At 49.7% G+C, this 20911-nt stretch overlaps 1 pseudogene; it reads left to right on the top strand.

The window, feature by feature from the left end:
- The window catches only part of LOC147117768 (uncharacterized), a 65508-nt pseudogene that overhangs the window by 10808 nt on the left and 33789 nt on the right, over positions 1-20911 (top strand).

The raw sequence follows: 20911 nt of genomic DNA, 5'->3' as shown, positions 1-20911 counted from the left end.
GCATTTGAATTGAATTGAAATTGAATTGAGATAGTTCCCCACTTAAAGGTATATACATTACAATTCCTCCCCTTTTAGATTAACAGTACCATAACACTCATTTAACAATTAAATATCAAACTAATTACAATGAACACTTTTAACATGCAACATTAGCTGAAAATAGTCTATTTATATATTCAGTCTTTGGGGAGGCCTCCTGATCCTTTCTGGATAGCGCCTTTCCCGAGTGTCTTGCTCTTGGTGCGGAGGCGATTCTGGCCCCCTGTCATCGGTTGGTTCATCAGCTTCCAATGCTACTGTTTCTGGGGTAGATGCGACCTGTACGTCGGGTTCATCACCAGGTACGTATGGGCGAGGCATGGGGTTGACTTGTTCCTGTGACTCTAGGATCTGGTCAGCATGGCGTCTCACGATGCTCTCCCCAACGTCCACTGTGTACATTAGTGGGCCCTGCTGTGTGCATATCATTCCTGGCTGCCATTTTTCTGTTCGGTAGTCGCGGGCCAAGACTGGTTGCCCTACATTGAAGCTCCTTGTTGGCTTCTCATGGATGTGCTGGAATTGCTTACTCTCAACATCTCTTTGTACGTTTGGTCTGAGCAAATCCAGGCGAGATCTTAACCTTCGGTTAAAGAACATCATGGCTGCGGCCTGGTTGGTGACTGCATGTGTCGCATTCCGGTAGGCAAACAGGAAATTGTCCACCTTGTGCTGCAGCGGAATGTTGTCATTGTACATAGCCTTTATTGCCTTCTTAAAGGTTTGTACGAACCTCTCAGCCAATCCATTTGTGGCTGGATGATACGGGGCGGATGTGTAATGCCTTACCCCATTCTTTTTCAAGAACCTCCGGAACTCTTCGGACACAAACTGTGGTCCGTTGTCGGAGCAAATCTGTTCTGGCAAGCCATTCCTGGCAAAAATGGTCCGTAGGACTGCAATAGTTTTCTCCGTGGTGGTGGAGGACATTTTGATGACCTCAGGCCATTTCGAGTGCGCATCCACGGCTATTAAAAACATTGAGTCCATGAATGGACCAGCAAAATCAATATGCACCCATTGCCATGGAGATGAGGGCCACTCCCATGGGTGTAGAGGGGCCTGTGGTGGTGCATTTTGGACTCTCTGCCATCCTGAGCAGCTCTTGGTCAGGTCCTCGATTTGTTTATCGATTCCCGGCCACCACACATAAGCCCTGGCTAGGCTTTTCATTTTTACCCTTTCCAGATGACCCTCATGAAGCTCATTGAGCACTCTATCCCTTAACTTGGGTGGAATTACCACTCGGGATCCACACATCAAGGTCCCCCGGCACACTGACAGCTGTTCGCTCCTTGTCGAGCATGCTGGCAACAGTGAGTCGCCATGTGCTGGCCATCCCTTCACTGTCAAATCAAATACCTGAGACAGTGTCGGGTCATTTCAGGTTTCCTTTTCGATACAAGTGTTAGTTACCGGTAGGTATTCAACTGTAGTCGAGTGAAATATTTCGACAGGATCCACTGCTGGTGCTTCCTCTGCAGTAGGCAGTGGCAGGCATGATAGCCCATCAGCATTTCCATGCTGTTTCGTGCCCTTATATTCAATCTCATATTGGTGTGCCCCTAGAAAAAGTGACCATCTTTGTAGTCGTTGCGCAGTCATCACCGGAACGCCCTTCTTCGGATTAAAAATGGAGACAAGAGGCTGGTGATCAGTCAGCAAGGTGAATTTCTGCCCGTGCAGATAGTGATTGAACTTTTTCACTCCCCATACTAGGCTGAGGGCCTCCCTGTCAATCTGGGCGTAGTTACGCTCGGCTGAGGGTAGTGATCGTGATGCAAAGGTTATTGGCCTCTCTGAGCCGTCCAAGAATTTGTGCGACAGCACCGCTCCAATGCCGTAGGGTGACGCATCACATGCCAACCGAATTGGTAATGCCGGGTTGTAATGGGCCAATACCTCTTTCGATGTGATTAGTGTTTTGCTCTTCTGGAAAGCTCGTCTACATCCATCACTCCACTTCCATGGCACCCCCGTTTGCAGTAGGGTGTTCAGTGGGTGTAGTATTGTAGACAAATTTGGCAAGAACTTATGGTAGTAGTTTACCAGCCCGAGGAACGACCTCAGTTGTGACACATTTTCCGGTGCTGGAGCCTTGACTACTGCCTCAATCTTCTCTGGGGACTTATGTAACCCCTCTTTATCGAAAACGTTGCCACAATACGAGACCTGTTTTCTAAAAAACTCGCACTGGTTCCCTGGGATCCATTGCAGGACTTGTTCCATTGCCCTCTGCCAAATAGCTGGAGCTGATGCTACCCCGAATACCATCCGGTTGTATTGGTAGAGACCTTTATGGGTGTTGATTGTGAGGTAATTTTTTGATGCTTCTTCTACCTCCATTTGCAGATACGCCTGGGCCAGATCAATCGTAGTGAAGCGTTTCCCTCCAGATAGCGAGGCGAAAATATCTTCAATCCGCGGAAGTGGATATTGTACGGTGTGAAGGACCGGGTTCACTGTTACCTTAAAGTCCCCACAGAAGTGAACCTTCCTTGGTTCCCCAGGCGTGCTGCTCAACGACTTTTTCTTCACAGGGACGATGGGTGTAGCCCACTCGCTCCAGTCTACCTTGGACAGTACGCCTGAATGTTCCAGACTCTCCAGCTCTGCTTCGACGGCTGGGCGGATCGCATAAGGTACCAGTCCGGCCTTAAAAAATTTTGGGCTTGCGTTTTCTTCAATTTTAATCGTCGCTGTCATGCCTTTTAGTGTTCCGAGTCCTTGCTGGAACACTTCTCTCACATCAGTTAGGATCTTTGACAGTCGCCCAGGTGTGACGTCATCATCCTTTTTGTCAGCCACAGTCAGTGCCTGTATGGAATGCCAATCCAATTGTATTTTCCGGATCCATTCACGTCCCAGTAATGGTGGTCCTCCATCTTGCAATACATACAGGTCTAGTTTTGGTGTTTCCTTACCGTTATATATAACGGTCACCCTTATTTTTCTTTGGGGTAGTCTTTTTGCCCCGCGTACGTCTTCAAAATAATTTTTGTGTCTCTCAAGGGTATGTGTGAGAATAGCCGCTCATAGTCCCGTCGGTTTATGACTGTTAGGGCTGATCCTGTGTCCAATTCCATCTTTACCTGGACTCCTGCTATCTTGAGAGTGACCCAAATGGTTCGGTGATCCTCCCTTGTGATCACATTATGTAGTTTCAGACAACTCAGTTCCCTGCTTTCGGAGTCGTTATCACTCTTTTGTTCGTCTGAACTATTCTCCGTCATCTTATGTACCTTCTTGTACTTTTCTTTGGTAGGTTTCTTATTGCTGATTTTCTTTCCCGACCTGCAGACTCGTGCTATGTGTCCTACTTTTCCACACTGTCTGCACACTTTGTCTTTGAACCAGCAATCATTTTGGTCATGTGTTGTTCTGCCGCAGCAATAGCACTTCTCTGTTCCATATGACATTTCATTTGTGCCATATTCTTGCGGTCTCTGTTGTATCTCTGCAGTGCCCCGTGCTGCTGCTTCATATGATACCGCAATGCTGAAAGCCTTTTCCAGCGTAAGGTCCTTTTCAGACAAAAGCCATTTCTGGGTTCCTTCACTTTGAAGCCCACACACAAACGTGTCCCTTAAGGTATCTGCCAGTCCCGCTCCAAACTGGCAGTGTTTCGATAGTTTGCGCAGTTCTGTTAAATAATCAGCATTGCTTTCATCCTTATGCTGGTTCCGTTTGTGAAACTTGAATCTTTCTGCTATCAGCAGCGGTGTGGGGTTTAAATGTTCCTTTAGTATCGTTACTATGTCTTCAAAACTCTTTTCCATTGGCTTCGTTGGGGTTACTAGATTTCGTAATAAACCATACGTCTTTGCACCCATTAAATTTAACAATACCGACGCTTTCTTGTCATCTGACACATTTGCCTTGCAGTACACCTCTATTCGTTCGACATATGTAGTCCAATCTTCGACTTCATTGTCAAATGCGGTGATACTGCCACTCTTCGGCATTTTGGGTGTGGTTTAAAATGGCATCTCCCAATGGCTTAAAATGGTGTCTCCCGCGCTTTCCTTCCTCCCCCGCTGCTGCCAACGCCGCTCTCGGCAGCTCTCGTGGCAATGGCGGCGCCCTGTAGGTTTCGCGCGCTTCACCTGCACTGCTGCCAACGCCGCTCTTGGCGGTCCTCGTGGCAAAAGCGGCGCCTCGCGGGTTTCTGCACGTCTCTCACTCCCTCTCTTTGATGCTGCTCGGCCCCTGAACACCGGCTGCGCTCTGCCCTCTCTCTCTCTCCCCCGTCGACGCTGCTCGGCCCTTTGCTGTGCCGCTCGGTCGGGCTCTAGCCCGCCGCTGTCCGGGAAGGGTCTGCGCACTACCTGTTGGCAGCCCGTTTTGCTGGACCACCTCGACTGGAAAGCCAAGCCTTGCTCTCGACAGCCTCCCCCGCAATTCTCGAGTCTCTGCTGCATGACTGGGCGGTTGCCCGTGGTCGACGCCCGAGTCTCTGGCCTTGACCTCCAATCCACTGATCTCCAGGAACGAATCCCCGGGAGGTGATGCAGAGTTGCAGGTAGGTTCGAACTTGCCTTGTCACCAATGTTGTGTCTGTGTATAATAAGACACAGACTGCAGGAGAAACGGTATAACAGGTGTTTACTCAACGTGGTTCACAGTGGAACTGCCTGTACAGATTACTACTCAGTGCTATAGACAGGTGTGGTCACTGCCAGTACTACAGTATACATGAGCTGTAAAAAGTAGTTCCTCCCTTAAAGGTATATACATTACACTAGGACCGATCCCTGTGGTACCCCACTAGTCACTGCCTGCCACTCGGAAAAAGACCCATTTATTCCAACTCTTTGCTTTCTGTCTGCCAACCAGTCCTCTATCCTAGTCAGTACTTTACCCCCAATCCCATGTGCCTTAACTTTACACGCTAATCTCTTATGCAGGATCTTATCAAAAGCCTTCTGAAAGTCCAAATACACCGCATCCACTGGTTCTCCCTTATCTCTTCTACCAGTCACATCCTCAAAAACTTCCAGTGGATTAGTCAAGCACGATTTACCTTTTGTAAATCCATGTTGACTTTGTCCGATCCTGTCACTGTTTTCCAAGTGCTCTGCTATTACATCTTTTATAATGGTCTCTAGCATTTTCCCATTGACAGTTGAATGTTAACACACACGAGCCTCCTCCCACCCTACTTCATCCTACCCTATCAGGATATCCCTCTATTCCTTTCTCCCTCATGTGTTTATCTAGCGTCCCCTTAGATACATCTATTCTATTCATCTCAACTACTCCTTGTGGTAGCAAGTTCCACATTCTAACCACTCACTGGGTAAAAAAGTTTCTCCTGAATTCTCTATTGGATTTATTAGTGACTATCTTATATTTAGTTTTGGATTCTCTCACAAGCGGAAATATTTTCTCTCTGTCTATCCTATCAAACCCCTTCATAATTATAAAGGCCTCTATTAAATCACGCCTCAGACTTCTCATTTCTAGAGAAAAGAGCCACATCCTGTTCAATCTTTCCTGATAGTTATAACCTCTCAGTTCCGGTATCATCCTTGTATATCTTTTTTGCACCTTCTGCAGTGCCTCTATATCCTTTTTGTAATATGGACACGAAAACTGTGCACAGTACTCCAAGTGTGGTCTAACCAATGTTCGATACAAGATTAACATAACTTCTCTGCTTTTCAATTCTATTCCTCTCGACATGATCCCCATTTGTATGAACCTCAAGTTTGCAATTTTATGGCTTTCTTAACCCACGCTGCTACTTTCAATAATTTGTGAATCTGAATGAAATTCGAATGAAATCCTTCTGATTGTCATGGCAACCTAGCTTTAAAAGGTGCAGTTCATCAATGAACAACTTGCAGACCTTTGAGGCCTTGTGTTATGGAGTCACTCGGGGAATCGGGGGAAAAAACTGCACGGAGAATGTGATGTGGAACCTGTTCACGCTCATTTACATAAACCTGTAGTGTGCAATGAGGCCCGCGTACACACGCAGCATGGCCTCAAAAACTTGAAGTGATCTTACTCTTGTAGAATCGGTAATTCAGCATTGGATCTGCTGAGGCCTACCCCGTTCCATAGCTCACACAGAATGGGCTAGATTTTGTCAGCCCCGAGGGGGCGGGTATGGAGGCGGGACTGCCGGTAAAGTTGCAGAATTTGGGGGCGCCTCTGTGCCCTCTTGCCAGGCGGCAGAAAGCCGTCCTGCTGCGGGTCCCATCTGCTCGAGGCAGGAAAGGGATTAAAGCCTATTAACTGCCTGTTAACAGGTAGTTAACAGGCAGAAAATAGGATTATCCCCATTTTTCATTCCGAAATGCAGGCTTCCCGACCTCGGGGAACCCCGCCAGGGTGTAGGAGACGAGTAAGAGGTCTGCAGGGATCGGAGGGGTAGTCATAGAGTCATAGAGTTATACAGCACAGAAAGAGGCCCTTCAGCCCATCGTGTCCGCACCAGCCATCAAGCCCTATCTATTCTAATCCCATTTTCCAGCACTTGGTCCGTAGCCTTGTATGCTATGGCGTTTCAAGTGCTCATCTAAATGCTTCTTGAATGTTGTGAGGGTTTCTGCCTCGACCACCCTTTCAGGCAGTGAGATCCAGATTCCAACCACCCTCTGGGTGAAAAAGTTTTTCCTTAAATCCCCTCTAAACCTCCTGCCCCTTACCTGGAAACTATGCCCCCTGGTTATTGACCCCTCTACTAAGGGGAAAAGTTCCTTTCTATCTACCCTATCTACGCCCCTCATAATTTTGTACACCTCAATCAGGTCCCCCCTCAGCCTTCTCTGCTCTAAGGAAAACAACCCCAGCCTGTCCAGTCTCTCTTCATAGCTGAAGCGCTCCAGCCCAGGTAACATGTGGTGAATCTCCTCTGCACCCTCTCCAATGCAATCACATCCTTCCTATAGTGTGGTGACCAGAACTGCACACAGTATTCTAACTGTGGCCTAACTAGCATTTTGTACAACTCCATCATAACCTCCCTGCTCGTATATTCTATGCCTCGGCTAATGAAGGCAAGTATCCCATAGGCCTTTTTAACCAGCTTATCTACCTGTCCTGCTGCCTTCAGGGATCTATGTACATGCACACCAAGGTCCCTCTGATCCTCTGTCCTTCCTAGGATCCTACCATTCATTGTGTATTCCCTTGCCTTGTTAGTCCTCCCAGAATGTATCACCTCACACTTTTCAGGGTTAAATTCCATTTGCCACTGTTGTGCCCATCTGACCAACCCGTCTATATCGTCCTATAGCCTGAGGCTTCCCTCCTCGCTATTTACCACTCCACCAATTTTCGTGTCATCTGCGAACTTACTGATCATACCTCCTGCATTCATATCTAAATCATTAATGTACGCTACAAACAGCAAGGGACCCAGCACCGATCCCTGCGGTACACCACTGGACACAGGCTTCCAGTCACAAAAACAACCTTCAACCATCACCCTCTGCCTCCTGCCACTAAGCCAATTTTGGATCTAATGTGCCAAATTGCCCTGGATCCCATGGGCTCTTACCTTCTTGACCAGTCTCCCATGCGGGACTTTATCAAAAGCCTTACTGAAGTCCATGTAGACTACATCAACTGCACTACCCTCACACACCTAGTCACCCCCTCGAAAAATTCAATCAATTTGGTTAGACAGGATCTCCCCCTGACAAAGCCATGCTGACTATTCTTGATTAATCCATGCCTCTCCAACTGGAGACTAATTCTGTCCCTCAGAATTTTTTCCAATAATTTCCCTACCACTGATGTTAGGCTCACTGGCCTGTAATTCCCTGGTTTATCCCTACTACCCTTCTTGAATAATGGTAGTACGTTAGCTGTCCTCCAGTCCTCTGGCACCTCCCCTGTGACCAGAGAGGTTCTGAAAATTTGTGTCAGAGCCCCTGCAATCTCCTCCCTTGCCTCACACAGCAGCCTGGGTCTGAAAGTGCAGTGTAGAGGTGAGCGATGGGTGCAAGTGTGGAGTGGTAAGTATGTAAGGTGAGTGTAAAGTGTTAGAAAATGTTCACTTTCCTTTGTTTCTGCTTACAGCCTTCAGCTGCTGTAGAACCGGAGTCCCGACATCTCCTTTGTAGATATCACAGACTGGCTTTCGGATCCTTCGAATCCTCAGTCAGGTGATTTCTGCAAAGTTGAAGGGTTTGATGTGTCCTGAACACAAGGACTCATCAAACTACACAGAATGTCACTGTTTGACAGCTTCACAGAGTTGTCAAACGATGACATTTCTTCTTTCAAAAGTTCTTCACAGATGACACGTCAGACGTTGACGTGCTCTGTCACTGATTTCCTCCTAATTGGCCTGCTGAGCCCACTAGGCGGGCTTAACCAGGTCAATCAGGGGAAAATCCCACTGGTTGGCCAGAAGCTGATGTAGACAGGACTGAAAGCCAGCAAGCAGCAGTCCCGCCTCCAAAAGCTTCCCATTGAGAAAATCCAGCCCAATGTGTGAGCACTTCATTTGAAATCTTCCTGCAATACAAATAAGGAGATGATGTGGGAGTCTGTGAAATTCCTGTTAACATGCACTGCATAAGCAGTGTGCTAAGGCGTCCATTCACAATGGCTATAAAGGCTCCATCCAAGGTAGGGAGCCTTTCTGACAGCGAGCAGGGTCAGAAAATTGCCCCTCTCACCCTTCCAGCTTACAACCCAGAATCATGGTGTGCTAAATTTTGTAATGATTTTGCACTCCAGGCATGCGCGAGCCTCATTTAAATCTAACATTTATGAAAAACAGGTTCCACATGGAATTTCACAATTTCAGGAAAGCATCTGCCCCCAGTAGACACCCCCCCATATAAAGTGGTCGCTGAAGGGAAAAAGTCATGGCCTGGTTTGAAGTCTCTCTAAAAGCAAGGTTGCTGTTCTTATTTGTAAAGTTTTTGAATTCTAATATTTTTGGTAGGGATCATTTTTCTTCTTATACACTGAATATTCTGCATAGCTTTTCCCCCTGTCTTTATTGCTGCTAAAAGGCAGATTTTACATTTTTGACTATTCCTGCTCTAGTACAAATTGGATCCAACAAAGTTGGAAGTATCAGAAACCCTTAGGTATTTGCTGGAATTTTTAACAACAGACTTGGAAGTGTGTCCAATAAAGAAGTGAGAGGTGGAATTCCATAATGATTCTAAGGGGGCAATTTTGCCAGCCCTGGGGAGGCGGGTATGGAGGCGGGACTGCCAGGAAAGTGGCAGAATTTGGGGGCGGGTGCCCAACCCGCCTCCATGCCATCTTCCTAGGAGGCGGGTAGTTGTCCCGCACCGGGTCCCATCTCCTTGGAGGCAGGAAGGGATTAAAGCCTATTAGCTGCCCATTAACAGATAGCTAACAGGCAGAAAATAGGATTGTCCCCTTTTTGCCCTCACAAGTGCAGACTTCCCGAAGGCTCCAAAACCCGCCAGGTCAGCGAGGCGATTACTGGGTCTGCGGGGGTCGGGGAGGGGGGTGCAAAAGTGTGGTGTCAAGGTAAGTGATGGGTGCAAGAGTATAGAGGTGAGTATCTGAGGTAAGTGCAAAGTGTTAGTAAAAGTGTACTTACCTTTGTTTCTTCCTGCAGGCTTCAGTCGGTTTGTATGCGGAGAGTCTCGGACCTCTGTGTTGCAGATGACAGATGGCTGTTGCATTCTCAGATGCAACAACCATCTCATTTCTGTAAAAGAAAGAAGTTTGATACGGTCTTGAATTCAAAACCTCATCAAACTACAGAGAATGTCACTGTTTGACAGCATCACAGAGCTGTCAAACGATAACAAATCATCTGTCAAAAATTTTTGACAGATGAAACGTCATACGTTGACATGCTCTCCAACCGGCTTTCCCTTAATTGGCCTGCTAAGCCCGCTGGGCTTAACAAGGTCAATCAAGGGAGAATAGTGTGGGTTAGCCACAAATCGATGGAGGTGGGACATCGACCCGCCAAGCAGCAGTCCTGCCTCCAACGCGCCCCCATTAACAAAATTGCCCCCTGAGTGTCTACAGAAATAATCTAGTTTTCTGTTCCTAAAGCACAAGGAGGTGAGGTCATACCCTTTAATATAGCGTTGACATAAATGGACCCAAGGAGTTTGCTGGAATGGGGAAAAAATTAACAACCCAATAAAAAGGTACAGAATTTTACACAGCTTTGATTGTCCTGCTGGATTACCACAGGAAACACAGGTCATTAATAGTAAAGAAGAGACTGAGTAGGCCAATTCTTTAGCTTTTTGTTCAGAGGCATCCATCAGGTGAGGCACTGGTGGGGGAGGTGGTGTCGCTGTCTACAGCGGTTTGGGCCTCCCGGGATGGGCAAGGTGGAGCCGAGCGGTGGGGCCGTGCTCCCACGTGGTGGGAGTGGGATTCCACAAGAATGGCCATCAAGTGAGTGGCGGGTGGCGGGTTGGGAGAGGGAGACAGCAAGGCCCTAGTCCATGAGGTTTAGGGTTGTCTACCCTCCAGGATTGTTCTGGAGCCTTCAGGGATTAAAGAGTAACCTCCTGGACACTGCTGCAAGCAACCCAGGGTGAAAAGTCATAGGAGCATTGAAACAAATTGTGTGTTTTTTCATTTTCTTTGAACACTTTCATTTATTAGTTAATAAAACTATTGGTGATGGGGGGAAATGACTATTTGACTGGTCGACACAATTGGAGGCAGGAGATCATGTGATGAAATTGGTAACCCTAGTAAGGTTAGGAGGAACAATGAACAATTTATTTTGTTTCTTTCTTTCAATTTTTGTTTCCTTTGCAGCTTCCTTTCTGACACACTTATTCCAAATTCCTAGATATTCCTTTCATTGCAGGTGCCCACATTAATGCAGTGAAGGAATAGTTTTATGAGACATGTAGATAGGTTGACACAGAATTGCGCAAATTCTAGGAAGCCATTGCAAAGTTATGGAGCAGCTGTTCAGCTAATAAGTTATCTAAAGAATAAGGAATGTATATTTTTACGCCAGTCTGCAAAGTCAGTTGTAGAATTGATTTGTTCTTCATTTTTTGAAGTTTTGTGAAGAGCTTCTTTTGATTTATCAATTAAAACTTTTGTGTTCTCAGAACACATCTTCATTACTGTAAGAATATGACCAAGCATAGAGCCTCCTGGATTGTTGAAATGGAGTTTTAATCAAGTTTACAAAATGATAATAGATTGCTGAAATTATAGTGTAAAATAGGTCATCTACTTGATATGAAGTCGTTTCAGCTCTGTATAATGTGTATCAAATCTAGCAAATCAGATACCAGTGGAAAAAAACAGTATGTGTGTGAGGGGGGTGAGGGGATTTTAGTCCATTATTTGACCAAAGTTGGGTGGTATGACAGTGGAAACTGCAGAAAATGAGACAGTGAGGCCTACTGACATTACTGACATTTCATTGCCCCGACAAGGTTTTTTCTCTAATAACAACAGAAAACGCTGGAAACACTCAGCAGGCCAGGCAGCATCCGTGGAGAGAGAAACAGAGTTAACGTTTCAGGTCTGGGACCCTTCATCAGAACTGGAAAAAGCTGGAGATGTAACAGATATTAAGCAGGTGCAGAGACAGGGTGAGGGGTGGCGGGGGGAGGGAGGAAGGAATTGAGGAAACATACTGTGCTTATGTAAGAGTCAGGAAAGATAAAATGTTGCAAATGGGAATGGCAAAATCATACAGCATGAAAAATGAGGGCAGGAGTTATGTTTGAAATTGTTGAACTCAAGGTTTTTGCTCTCCTCACTTCCGCCAGGATCTCCACTCTATGATCCTTCCCTATGCGCTGCGTACAAATGGAGGCAGGGTAGACCCCAGTCTTTCTGCCCGCATTACTGATGGAAGGATGATTGGATTCTCCTTGATCTGTTAAGAAAGCAGATAGTACACTATTGTGGAAAAATTGAGTCAGTCGCACCCCCTTTGGGGCACTAACTTCACCGGGGCGCTACTTTTAGCGCCCTGAAAAAGTTAGCACGCCTGCGGCCGAAATTCACCGGTAGCGCCCCAAGAGGGAAGCGGGGGTGCTACTGGAAGTGCCCCACCTCCCTCTTGGGGCGCTGTGAGTGAATATCGTGGTGCAACATGCGACAGCGGGAGGGGAGGGGCCTTGCGCAGCGCAACCCGATACCCAGCTGGGCCACCAGGGATTGGAGTGCCGGCAAAAGAGCCCGGCACTCCGCGGGGGGGGGGCGGATTTCAGAGGAGACCGGGGACGGCAGAGGGGGGCAGGTGCTGGCAGGCGGTCAGCAACAAAAATGGCCGCCCAGCACCTTCCCTTTAATTAGCGCCACCCCGGCCGCAGGTAGGCCCCCCTGACCCCGTCGGACATCGCGTCCGGTGGTAAATCACAGGGCGCTACCGAAGATCGTGGCTGGGGTGTGTTGGTGGCGCCGCGCCCAGACGTCAGTTGCTTTTACGCCCCCATTTGCACCCTCTTAGGGCAAAGCAACTGAATTTTTAGGTCTATGAGTATCTAAGCACTGTTATCCTTTTAGGTCTGCATTGTCACTACACATACTATTATGCATTGTGCACAATCACAGTGTCGAGACAACAAATCAGAGCGCATCTGATTGATTTGGGATTTACCATGATTTCCTCGTAGTATTCTGATCTTCATGGACTAAATCTCTCCCAAACTGTGGCAAGAAAATGTACATTCTTTCTTCATATCCAATGAGTTCTGGGGGGGGGTTCACTAGCTGTTGCACACTGTGCCATCCTACTGCAGGAGAGTTTTGCTTTTAAAGATGGGGAACAGTGTGCTCCTGTCCCCCCATCACTGTTCAGCAACATCAGCAGAGCCTCCTCACTGAGCTAGAATTTGCACTGTTGTCACTGAATCATTTTCCACTGAAATTATGCACTCGACAGCTGGATTTCCAGAATTTTCAAATTTGACAGATGTTAGCACCAGGGTGTGTTGCTTGGCAGAATTGGGGCCTGACATTCGCCAGCTCAGAAAAAAATACTGAATGTCAGGCCCCAATTCTGCCAAGTAACAGACCCTGGTGGGTGTTACATCCACATATTCCTTGCATTTCCCGGCAACAAACCATTACAGCCATAAAGCTGTAACTCAGTTGGGTAGATTATAATCTGAAATATATTAGACTAGCTGAAGTGCCCGGAGGAGCTGAGGGTCTTTTGAGGGCATGTTGTTGTTGGAAGAGAGAGAGAGAGCGACTGGGGGGAAGAGAGAGAGCGACTGGGGGGAAGAGAGAGAGCGACTGGGGGGAAGAGAGAGAGCGACTGGGGGGAAGAGAGAGAGAGACTGGGGGGAAGAGAGAGAGCGACTGGGGGGAAGAAAGGAGGGGGAGGAAAGGGGGAGGGGGAAGAAGGGGGAGGGGGAGGAAGGGGGAGGGGGGAGGGGGAAGAAGGGGAGGGGGAGGGGGAAGAAGGGGGAGGGGGGAGGGGGAAGGAGGGGGGAGGGGGAAGAAGGGGGAGGGGGAGGGGGGGAAGAAGGGGAGGGGGGAAGAAGGGGGAGGGGGAAGAAGGGGAGGGGGAAAAGGGGGAGGGGGAAGGGGGAAGAAGGGAGGGGGGAAGAAGGGGAAGGGGGACAAAGGGGGAGGGGGGAAGGGGAAGAAGGGGGGAGGGGGAAGAAGGGGGGAAGGGGAAGAAGGGGGAGGGGGAAGGGGAAGAAGGGGAGGGGGGGAAGAAGGGGGAGGGGGAAGAAGGGGGAGGGGGGAAGAAGGGGGAGGGGGAGGGGGAAGAAGGGGGAGGGGGGAAGAAGGGAGAGGGGGGAAGAAGGGGGCGAAGAAGGGGAGGGGGAAGAAGGGGGAGGGGGAAGAAGGGGGAGGGGGTGGGGGAAGAAGGGGGAGGGGGAGGGAGGAAGAAGTTGGAGGGGGAAGGAGGAAGAAGGGGGAGGGGGGAGAGGGGAAGAAGGGGGAGGTGTAGGGGGAGGGGGGAAGAAGGGGGAGGGGGAAGAAGGGGGAGGGGGGAAGAAGGGGGAGGGGGAAGAAGGGGGAGGGGGGGGAAGAAGGGGAGGGGGGAGAAGAGGGGGAGGGGGGAAGAAGGGGGAGGGGGGAGGGGGGAAAGAAGGGGGAGCGGGAAGGAGGGGGCGGGGGGAAGAAGGGGGAGGGGGGAAGGAGGGGGGGGAGGGGAGCGCCCCGTCAGCCCGAGCCCCCCCGCCAATCTCCCGAGGCTCGCCCCCCCCGATCTCCCTAGGCTTGCCCCCCCGATCTCCCTAGGCTTGCCCCCCCCCCGATCTCCCGAGGCTCGCCCCCCCCCGATCTCCCGAGGCTCGCCCCCCCCCCGATCTCCCGAGGCTCGCCCCCCCCGATCTCCCGAGGCTCCCCCCCGATCTCCCGAGGTCCCCCCCCGATCTCCCGAGGCCCGCCCCCCCCGATCTCCCGAGGCCCGCCCCCCCGATCTCCCGAGGCCCGCCCCCCCCCCGATCTCCCGAGGCCTGCCCCCCCCCCGATCTCCCGAGGCCCGCCCCCACCGATCTCCGAATGCCCGCCCCCCCCGATCTCCCGAGGCCCGCCCCCCCCCAATCTCCCGAGCCCCGCCCCCCGATCTCCCGAGCCCCGCCCCCCACCCCAGCCGGCTTCAAGGGCAGAGAGAGAGACGCCGCCGTGCAACTTACCGCCGGGCCGGACTCAAGTCGCGCGCGCTGACTCCTGCCCCACCCCGCCTTTACTAGGATGGCGGCGGTGGCGACGCTCGGCTCAGGCCCGCCCCCTCCAGCCTTCACAAAGATGGTGGCGATCGCGAGCCGCATGTTGAGCTCGACAGGTGGTGCCTAGCTCGGGCGTGGCTGGGCAACAGAGGCCCAGGCTTACAGGCCTGGAAAAACGGTGAAAGGTAGGAAAATTCTAGATGTTAGAGAAAAGATTTACAAATTGATTAACTTTTTTAAAAACAATTTGTGTTTCAAAAGCAACTTTTTTTTTGCTGGAAATGTAGATTTGAAAAGAAACACGCAGAAAGTGGGAAAAAGAAATGAACAGTTTGGGATCAAGATGGCGGCCACTCACCTCGGTTCAGAATGATAAGGCCCACACACGCACCGATTGGTCAATCGTCAGGTCACTGAACTGTAGGATTGGTCAATCGTCCTGCCACTCGACTGTTGGATGGCCTGCCCGTACACGCAATGAACCTGCACCCGTGACGCAGGTCGACTGTACGATTGGTCAACCTTCACGTCACTCGATGCTAATGAGCGGATAATGAGCGGAATTTTGAACGTTTTTTGGATACCGTCGGAACAATTTTTGTCCGACCAAAAAGTAAATACGCCTACAAGAGTCCTCTAATGATGAGCTTTCTTTTGATATAACATACGTGTAGGTACGCTCTATAACTTTTGATTGTATAGCCGGACAGAGAGACAGAAAGACAGACATACCGTTTTATATATATAGATAATGTACAGGTGAAGTAGTGTACTCTTTTCATGGATCAAATGAAGCATAAAAAGTGGACTTTTTGAGTTGCTGTTAATGGTTCAAATTTTGCGAATGGTTACCATTCGGTGAGTTGATTGGAGGTGATATGATATCCGAGATCAGTTTGCAGCAATGTAGAATTGTAAGCAGTATAAGGAAGAAAGAAAGAATGACTTGCATTTATGTAGCATCTTTCACGACCACCAGACGTCCCAAAGGGCTTCACAGCCAATGAAGTACTTTTTGGAGTGTAGTCACTGTTGCAATGTAGGAAACGTGGCAGCCAATTTACGCACAGCAAGCTCCCACAAACAGCAACATGATAATGACCAGATAATCTGTTCTAGTGATGTTGGTTGAGGGATAAATATTGGCCAGGACACCGGGGATAACTCCACTGCTCTTCTTCAAAGAAGTGCCATAGGATCTTTTACGTCCACCTGAGACAACATATGGAGCCTTGGTTTAACGTCTCATCCAAAAAACGGCACCTCTGACAGTGCAGCACTCCCTTGGCACTGCACTGGAGTGTCAGCCTAGAATTTTGTGCACAAGCCTCTGGAGTGGGACTTGAACCGACAACATTCTGTAGCTGGAAGCATAACATTATAAAGAGATATTAATAGATTAAGTGAATGGGCAAAACTGTGGCAAATGAATTTCAATATAGGCAAGTGTGAGGTCATTCGCTTTGGACTTGAAAAGGAGAGATCAGAGTACTCTCTAAATGGTGAAAAGCTAGAAGCAGTGGAGGTCCAAAGAGCCTTAGGGGTCCATGTACATAGAGCATTAAAATGTCACAGACAGGTACAAAAAATAATCAAAAAGGCTAATGGAATGCTGGCCTTTATATTTAGAGGACTAGGTTACAAGGGGTTAGAAGTCATGCTACAGTGATACAAAGCCCTGGTTAGACCACACCTGGAGTACTGTGTTCAGTTCTGGGCACCACATCTTAGGCAGGATATATTGGCCTTAGAAGGAGCGCAGTGTAGATTAACTAGAATGATACCTGGACTCAAGTGTTAAATTACAAGGAGAAATGACACAAACTAGGATTGTATTACCTGGAATTTAGAAGATTAAGAGGTGAATCTATTAAGAGGTGAAGTTTTCAAGATATTAAGGGGAACGTATAGGGTAGATAGAGAGAAACTATTTCTGCTGGTTGTGGAATCTAGGGGGGAGAAATTCGGTATCACCCCGTTTGGGGCACAATTATCGGCCGGGCGCAAAGTTTAGCGCCTGGCGCGAGTTATCGCCTCCGAATGCAAACTTGGCCTCTATCGCCCCTGGAGGTGATTTGAGCACTAAATCAGGCGCTACACACTTGTCTTAAGGTGCTAATGCTGAGGAGTGAGGCGCTACCTCAGAGCGCTGGCGAAGCTCAGGTGATGTCACTTAGCTATGAAACACAGACAGACTGGCGCAGGACAGTTCTTAAAGGGAAGGGTCGATGTTGCTGTCCAGCCACACCCTGCTCATTGCAACCTTGAATCTCGGCCTGGAGAGACCTGTACATTAATTCTGCTGGAAACAACAATGGAGAGGCCCAGGGAAAGAGCTCAGCACTTTAGCAACCGGGCCTTGGTGGCTCTGGTTGGCACTGTGGAGTGGTAAACGGGCAGTGCTCTACCCACAGAGTGGCAGGAGGCCAGTGCCACGCAAATACAGAAGAGTCTGGAGGGAGGTGGCTCAGCACATCCCCTCTAGGAGCCTGTTGCCGAGGACCCACACCCAATGTCGGAAGAAGTTCAACAACCTCACTCGGGTGGTCAGGGTGAGTGGCTGCTTTTCAATACCTCTACATCACTCCATCTCAACTTCACTCTGTGCCCAAAGGGTTTAAAAACCCCAAATGCCCAACACTCATCCAGGACCTATGGCCATCTCATAAAACACACACACACATTCCACACCTTGCAGACATTAAGAGCTATTCAACTATGGGAGGCACATCAGACAAGACCATGGCTACACATTCACTCAGACGCCGTCCTTTTTCTTGCAGGCCAAGCTATCTCATAACAGGTGCCAGCAGCAACACATGGGAGGAGGACCGGCTGAGCTGCAGACCCTCAGCGATTTGGAGGCGCGCGTCCACAGGATCGTTGCAAGCCAGGTGATAGGTGCCGTGGCCGCTGGAGAGGTCGACCCCCTTGAGGACAGCAATGGTAAGTTCGTCAGCTTTCTGTCCTCTCTCATTCCACTGGCCCCTCACAACACCAGCCTTTTACACTTTCAATCCAACTTACTAAATGTCTCCAGTCCTTTCTCCCTTACTGCCCCCCTGTCCTGATGCTAAAGCCACTCTTGTACCTCCCTGCTTTCAGATAGTGAACCACCAGCTGACCAGCCTGTCTCTCAACCAACCAGTGGCAGCGACACCCCAGAAGAGGAGAAAGAGGAAACCAGAGCCTCATCGCCTGCGTCTCCCGAGGGAGCCCATGCCGACACTGGGACCATGCCTTCCCTGGAGGGGAGCAGGCGGGTAGGGTCTGAAGAGGATGAAGCTCCAGGACCCAGCGGGCTGCAGCAAAACCATGGGGGTAGGGAAGCTCGGAGGCCTTCTCCCCAGAGGGCGAGTAGGCAAGCGAGTCCTGCTGCACTGGACGCAGAGGAGGAGCGCGTCATCACGGAAATGAATAGCCAGGCCTTGAGCATGCACACTGAGCTCATGGGTGCAATGGCAAGGGTGCCCGAAAGCATTGATGGACTGGCAAGGAGTGTGGAGCACTCCGCTGCAGCACAGGCTGACGCAACACAATGGCTTAGTGCTGCAATTCAGTCACTGGCTGCTGCCATCCAATCTCAGACTGCTCTCATGCAGTCTCAGATTGATGTCACGCAAGCACTGACTGCTGCCATCATCGCTGGGTCAGCCACATTGCCCCGGGGCTCTCACAGTGTCACCGCAGGCCAGCAATCTGTGCTTGAGCAGATTGCTCCGGATGTTGAGGTACTGCCCCGTGGGGGTACCAGTGTATCGGTTGAGCAGGAAGGTGCTGTTCTCTCTCAGGATGTAAAAAGTCACACAACACCAGGTTATAGTCCAACAGCTTTATTTGAAATCACAAGCTTTCGGAGCGCTGCTCCTTCTTCAGGTGAAGTGGAGAAATGCATAAAGACACAGCTTATATAGTCAGAGAATAATGTCAGATGTTTACAGGTAACCTTTCCAACTGCCATTTATCACACCTCGGCAGAGAGATAATCACAGCAGTCAAAGGTGTGAATGGTGTCCAAACAGGTCAGTCAGGGAAACATTACATCAAAGAACAATGAGGTGGGGTCACAAGGGGTCAAATATTGCAGATGCTGGGGTCTGTATGAAAAACAAAAAAACAGACAAAAAACATTTTTTTTGGCTGGAAATCACAGCAGGTCCGGCCGCATCTGTGTAGAGAGAACAAGCCAATGTCGACTCGAGTCTGGATGACCCTGCGTCAGGTGGGGTTACATGTAGCGTGACATGAACCCAAGATCTCTGTTGAGGCCGTCCTCATGGGTGCGGAACTTGGCTATCAGTTTCTGCTCGACGATTTTGCGTTGTCGTGTGTCTCGAAGGCCGCCTTGGAGAATGCTTACCCGAAGATCGGAGGCTGAATGTCCTTGGCTGCTGAAGTGTTCCCCGACTGGGAGGGAACACTCCTGCCTGGTGATTGTTGCGCGGTGTCCGTTCATCCGTTGTCGCAGTGTCTGCATGGTCTCGCCGATGTACCATGCTCCGGGGCATCCTTTCCTGCAACGTATGAGGTAGACAACGTTGGCCGAGTCACATGAGTATGTACCATGTACCTGGTGGGTGGTGTCCTCACGTGTGATGATGGTATCTGTGTTGATGATCTGGCATGTCTTGCAGAGGTTGCTGTGGCAGGGTTGTGTGGTGTCGTGGTCGCTGTTCTCCTGAAAGCTGGGTAATTTGCTGCGAACGATGGTCTGTTTGAGGTTAGGCGGCTGTTTGAAAGCGAGTAGTGGAGGCGTGGGGATGGCCTTAGCGAGGTGTTCGTCGTCATCGATGACATGTTGAAGGCTGTGAAGAACATGGCGTAGTTTCTCCGCTCCGGGGAAGTACTGGACGACGAAGGGTACTCTGTTGACGGACACCTCAGCACTTCACTCTACCGCAAGCCCACGGACAACCTCACGATGCTTCACTTCTCCAGCTTCCACCCTAACCACGTTAAAGAAGCCATCCCCTATGGACAAGCCCTGCGAATACACAGGATCTGCTCAGACGAGGAGGAACGCGATGGACACCTACAGACACTGAAAGACGCCCTTGTAAGAACGGGATATGACGCTCGACTCGTCGATCGACAGTTCCGACGGGCCACAGCGAAAAATCGCATAGACCTCCTCAGAAGACAAACACGGGACACAACCAACAGAGTACCCTTCGTCGTCCAGTACTTCCCCGGAGCGGAGAAACTATGCCATGTTCTTCGCAGCCTTCAACATGTCATCGATGACGACGAACACCTCGCTAAGGCCATCCCCACGCCTCCACTACTCGCTTTCAAACAGCCGCCTAACCTCAAACAGACCATAGTTCGCAGCAAATTACCCAGCTTTCAGGAGAACAGCGACCACGACACCACACAACCCTGCCACAGCAACCTCTGCAAGACATGCCAGATCATCAACACAGATACCATCATCACACGTGAGGACACCACCCACCAGGTACATGGTACATACTCATGTGACTCGGCCAACGTTGTCTACCTCATACGTTGCAGGAAAGGATGCCCCGGAGCATGGTACATCGGCGAGACTATGCAGACACTGCGACAACGGATGAACGGACACTGCGCAACAATCACCAGGCAGGAGTGTTCCCTCCCAGTCGGGGAACACTTCAGCAGTCAAGGACATTCAGCCTCCGATCTTCGGGTAAGCATTCTCCAAGGCGGCCTTCGAGACACACGACAACGCAAAATCGTCGAGCAGAAACTGATAGCCAAGTTCCGCACCCATGAGGACGGCCTCAACAGAGATCTTGGGTTCATGTCACGCTACATGTAACCCCACCTGACGCAGGGTCATCCAGACTCGAGTCGACATTGGCTTGTTCTCTCTACACAGATGCGGCCGGACCTGCTGTGATTTCCAGCCAAAAAAAATGTTTTTTGTCTGTTTTTTTGTTTTTCATACAGACCCCAGCATCTACAATATTTGACCCCTTGTGACCCCACCTCATTGTTCTTTGATGTAATGTTTCCCTGACTGACCTGTTTGGACACCATTCACACCTTTGACCGCTGTGATTATCTCTCTGCCGAGGTGTGATAAATGGCAGTTGGAAAGGTTACCTGTAAACATCTGACATGATTCTCTGACTATATAAGCTGTGTCTTTATGCATTTCTCCACTTCACCTGAAGAAGGAGCAGCGCTCCGAAAGCTTGTGGTTTCAAATAAAGCTGTTGGACTATAACCTGGTGTTGTGTGACTTCTTACATTTTTCCTGTAAGTGGCCCGGTTCTGATCTCCGCGCGCTGTGCTAACCT

The sequence above is a fragment of the Somniosus microcephalus genome, chromosome 5 (genome assembly GCF_052327205.1).
Source record: "Somniosus microcephalus isolate GS21.2 chromosome 5, FLI_Smic_1.0, whole genome shotgun sequence".
Taxonomy (NCBI): Eukaryota; Metazoa; Chordata; class Chondrichthyes; order Squaliformes; family Somniosidae; genus Somniosus; species Somniosus microcephalus.
Note: the sequence above shows the minus strand (reverse complement) of the source record. Positions and strands in the feature narration are given on the sequence as shown.